Here is a 5,849-nt window from a genome sequence, read left to right as displayed (position 1 = left end):
ACATGGGTTAATGAGCTGATGAGTTGAATCAGGTGTGTTTGATTAGGGAGACAGAGAAAACGTGCAGTGTTGGTGGGTCGCCAGGACAGGTTTGGGAACCACTGCATTAATACACAGCAAAATCCCCAGTGTTAAATTAACACTCCTCAGTGTTTATATGAGTCAACACTCAGAGTGTTAAATGAACACTGAAGCAGGGCTAAAGTTAATGAGATAATTAAGTGATTAATTGAGTTATAATTGAGCATTATTGAAGACACCTGATGTTAACAAGCAGAATCACTGAAGGAGAAAATCGTTATTGGTATGTTACCATTATGGAGATCAGTGTTTGCTTAAGTTGGGCTGTTGACCCTTATGTCATCAACTTTAGATTTTGTTTGGCTGCTGTACCTGAGTTAAACAAGCCAGATGAACAAAGAAAATAGGCGATATAATGTTGTTGGTTGTCTTTTAACATTGTCATTATTTCACAATCATTTGACCTGAATCATATAGAGCCCAATTTTCAAGTTACGTTTACTTTATTGATTGTAGCAGCACTGTCTTTGAAAAGCATAATATTTGTAACTTTTACAATGTAATACAAACAATTTCTTACAACTTAATCACATACAAGATTTTTTTTTTTAAACAGACATCAAGAATCAGCCTGTGAATCTCAACAATGGTGACATTTATAAAGCATTTTGCAGTGTATTCTGGATGCCACCAATCAAATCTCATTCATGGCTCCCATCATGCATTGCTGCATGAATAAATAATGAGCTTATGATCAGAGGTGATCTGTTTGTCACCATTGTTGAGAATCATACGTTAATTCTTGATGTCTGTATGTGCCTACCTGAAATACTTTCAAGCAGGTTTTTTTGTGTAATTGATTCGATCATTTGGATTTAATTGAAAGGGCTAAATAATCCATACTCTACGATGACAATGCTGCTATAATCCATAAGGTAAACTTAACTCTGAAATTGTGCTCTCAATTAATTCAGTGATTCAGGCCAACTATTGATTATGTTAAAACACAACCAACACCATCATATCTCCTTTTCTCTTTGTTCATCTGGCTGTTATAACTCAGGTACAGCAGCCAAACAAAATCTAAAGTTAATGACTTAGGGGTCAAGAGCCCAACTAAAGCAAACACTGATCTCTATAATGATAACATACCAATTACGATTTTCTCCTTCAGTGATTCTGCTTGTTAACATCAGGTGTCTTCGATAATGCTCAATTATCACTCAATTAATCACTTTATTATCTCATTAAATTCAGCACTGCTTCAGTGTTCATTTGACTCTCTGAGTGTTGACTCATATAAACACCAAGGTTATTATAGTTTTGCATTTTTCATTAGTTTTTATTTTTATTTCGTTTTGAATTTTTGTTTTCAAATTCAGTTTAGTTTTAATTAGTTTTTAAAGTGGGTTTGCTAGTTTAGTTTAGTTTTTATTTTTTGAAAATGCTTAGTTTTAGTTTAGTTTTTATTAGTTTTAGTGTTAGTTTTAGTCTTTTTTTGGATTTTGGGTTATTTGTCAGGGGCAAGATTCAAAAAGGTCAGAAAAAGAATTGTGTAATAATAACTCAACGAAAACATCATACAATTTTTGAAATATCTATTCAACAATAAAACCAGTACATAAAATGTACATATGGGCACAAATATGTAAACAGTCTGCAAAAGACTCCGCAGTAAGGGACTGTTCGTTATTTATTTAAGGGGCCACCGGAGGAGTTTTGAGATCTGTAGTCAAAAAAGACTTGACCCTCCCTTCGCCAGTAATAAATTTTTCTATGACCCTCCAAAATGATTGTGAAAAAAGGCATGACCCTCCCCGATAATTTATTGATTACGTAGGCTACTGGTTTGCGCTTGGCAAAGATGTTCAGATAGCCATTGTTTTTTTTTACAACCATGACAAACTCCTGCTTTCTCATCTTACTAAGGCTGTAACGATAGACCAAACCTACAATTCGGTTCGTATCATGATTTTTTATTTTAGATTTAAAAAAAAAATAATGTTTTCGGTGCTGATGCAGTGGTGACGAGTTCATGTAACAAGGGTGACCGTGGCGCTCCCAATAAAGTATCTAAAAGCTGCCACAAAAAACCGGCAAAAGTAATGATTATGAATATGTCAAATATAGCAAGGAGAGATTTTAATTGTTTATTAATAAAGATGTTTTTCTGTGTCAGTGTGTCGGCTTCAAGATGAAGTTGACGATGCTGACTCGCGATCTTCACAGTAACGCGCCAGAGAGAAGTGCAGATTTCATACGGATTACATAAGCAGAGAGCAGTCTTTTTATCGTTTTTAAATGTTCTGTTTAAAAGTAGACATCAAGCTTTTTATATTTCTCAAGTCTGTGAAGCAAGTAGCTACATTATACGCTGAGTTTCGGTTAATTTATGAGAGGAGAGTCCAGTTCACGCGCCGGCGACTCCGTGTCATGATGATCTATTTTCTACTATATTTACTTATTATCTATTAAATCCAGGCAATTGGTTGATGAAACATTAATTAAAATTAAGATACAATTAATAAAAAATGAAATTTACTTTAAAGAAAGGCTTTGTGCTTTCTGAAGTCTCTGTGAAAGTTTTAAAGTCGCTTTCAGAGCTGTCATGTCCGTATGGAGAACTGTCACATCCATAACATTGTTTTTTTCCTCATAAATGCGAACACGAAAAATAAAATAAAAAATAATATTTTATGTTCTGTGGAGGCCGACCCTTCTTCATCCGGTTAATAGGCTACTTTTGTTTTGCGCAGTGTAATTCATAGAATTATTAAAAAATATTTTGCCACCTTAAAGTTAAAGATTTGTTGTGTCACGTCACGTGTGTATTTCGCTCATATTAAATATAAAACGCATGTGTAGACTGATATTTGTCTAATGTCTTGACTCCTTTATTAAGGGGGTATGGAAATATAACAAACGTTTCAGTATTAAATGCATTTTCTGATAATTTATATTTCAAGTTTTGACTGCAAATGTCACGTCCATAATGCTGGAATTGCCCAATTTTAAAGAATTTATCCTCAACTAGTTTTTTGGTGTAGGTCTGCGTATTGTATTAGCCTATGTTAACTTCAAATAATTCTAATAGTTGCCTAATTTAAAAATGTGGTAGCTCTACGTCTAACACATCACACTCCACTGTTATGGTGGCAATTTCAGTAGATTTACTCACTAATATTGTTGTGGAAACCCAATAAGAATGGAAACTAAAATATGGTAGTATCGTACAGCACACATTCTATCAGCTGCAGTTCTGGCTCCTCAGTCCCAATGCACTCAACGTACATTCATATCACATGTTAATGCCGCGGTAGAGTTACACTCACAGGACACTGCACTTATTCGCAATCACAAAAGTTCATTATTTGCTCGTGCTTTAAAGCTATGCCGGGTAAATATTTAATTGGCGTTCTGTATGATGCACTTTCTCTGAGCGCGTACTGAAGTGCGCGCCCACCACTGTCAGGCAGCGCCAAACTGGATTTTTGTTGGGTCAGACCCATCTGATAGCGATGGGGGACCGAGACCGAGAGAGCTACATAAAGCTACATGGAAAAAATATGCACCAAACAAGCCACTTTGAAATGTTGCTGTTTTCATGTATACAAAAGTTGGGTGACCCTCCCCCTAGACTAAAAAAAGTTGAATGACCCTCCCCTCAACAAAGAATAAAAAGACATGACCCTCCCCTATTTTCCTCCGGTGGCCCTTTCCATAAATACCGAACGGTCCCTAAAGTGCAAAATGTGTAAGTGACGTGTGCCAGGAAAAAAAAACTAAATAGCAAATAGACATTTTTTGCATGACGCGAGCCATAAAATTAATGCCGGGCCGGCTACTCATCTGTATTGAATAATGACATAACATTATTTAATATTTGAATCACAGCTTATATATTTGACATCGACAACCCAAGTGCATTTTACCTCAAATTTGCGACTAGTTAACTTTCTAAAGAAGGCGCAATCGCTTCTCGGGTTGACATTAACACACAGACAATAATGTATTCAGAATTTAAAATATTTTTGCACCACTTTTTAATGTGTCATTGTGTAAAGGTGTTCACGAGATACCAACCTTTCGCGAACTTGCTTTCAACGTCGAACCCTCGTTTTCATGGAGACACGGTGTGCACGGAGGGGAGAGGCTGTGTGTGTGTGTGTGTGTGTGCGCTCGCGTGCATGTGACAGAGAGACGGAGGGAGAGCAGGGAAAGGAAATGCAGCTGAACGAATACACTGCGTGTTTTAAATAGCGTTAAAAAATGAAAGACATTGACAAAGACGAAAACTAAGGACATTTACTCTATAATTTTATTTTATTTTAGTTAGTTTTGCCTAACACACATTAAAGTTTTAGTTAGTTATCGGTTTTTTGTAATGCCTCGTTTTTATTTTTATTTTAGTTAACGACAATGTTTTTTCCCACCTAGTTTTCGTTTTTTCGTTCGTTTTCGTTAACGATTATAACCTTGATAAACACTGAGGAGTTTTAATTTAAAACTTTGGAATTTTGCTGTGTATTAATTGATCAACACAATTGTTACATTCCAAAGTCATCAGTGAATCAAGTTATTTCATGATGATTATAAAACCATCAACAGGTAACCATTATAACCTGATCTCATTTCACTTTAGCCTTCTTTGCTGCTGCAAATGTGTTCAACTAAACACACTATGACAACGGCCAGAAACAACACAAACATATTTGAAGAGTTAAGAGCCCAACAAATGGAAACACTAATCACTGTTATGGTGACTTCAAATGAAAAACATTAGAGTTAAACCTCTGTTAATTCTCAATAAAAACTTCTGTAGACGTCTGACAGAAATAAAGTCAGTCTGGTTAGTAATAAGTGAAGCTGGTAATGCTGTTTGTGGAGTTGTTTAATCCTCCTCTGCTGAGATCTTCACAGATTTAATGTCTTCTTTTATCTTCAGGTGATTTCTTCTAAGACTGTGTCTGAAGTCAGTTTTAGTTCTTGTGTTTCTGCTCGTCTCTTTTTCTATTCTCTTCTTTCCTTCAGTGATTCTGCTTGTTAACAGGCTTATTAAGGTTGAGATGACTCCATATTTAATATACACAGATTTTGTGGCTCAGATAAACTCCAGTTCTGGTTTATTTCTTTGCTCTTGGCTGACATGTGGGATTGCTATGGCCTGCTTGTGGCCCAGATCTGGCAAACAGGAGTGGGGCACCCAAGGGCCGTCATTCCAAGCTGCATGTGGGCCAGATCCGCATCCCACAAGTGCCAGATGTGGGCCGGATCTGGGCCGAAACAATGTTGCTATCTGGGGTATTAATCAAATGAGAGAAACAATTTTAGGAGACTGTGAATTAAACTAAAAGTGCCAAAGAATAAGTTAACAAATGAGTTCAAAATCTGTTTAGAAATGATTTAACTGATCTGTCTGGTTTTATTATCAATAATACAGTCAAAGCAAACCACTCTAAACCGACATCTTTAAAATTGTGTGATGGCAAACAAGCAGCAGTTCAAGCAGTGTGTTGACCCTTGCCCTCGTTTTCTTACAGCTGGACACACACACACACGAAAATAATGTCAAAGTCCGTTAGAATAATCCAATATAACAATTTATTATGTCAGGTAAATGTATCATTACAATTTCATAATCAATTCAAAGATAATCAATGCAAAACATCAAATGCTCTAGAAAAATATTTACCCAACATTAGGAAGTACATGAGGTTGAGACACTCGGCGACCCTCAGCATTCTCGGGCTGATCTGAGATACAGAAAAGCCCTGAACTCTCGTTGCGTTTCATTATATAGGCTAACCGTGGATATTTGCATTCAGAAG

Source organism: Siphateles boraxobius, unplaced genomic scaffold (assembly GCF_051911475.1).
Source record: "Siphateles boraxobius isolate OS27281-9 unplaced genomic scaffold, OSU_SipBor_1 130, whole genome shotgun sequence".
Lineage (NCBI taxonomy): Eukaryota > Metazoa > Chordata > Actinopteri > Cypriniformes > Leuciscidae > Siphateles > Siphateles boraxobius.
Note: the sequence above shows the minus strand (reverse complement) of the source record.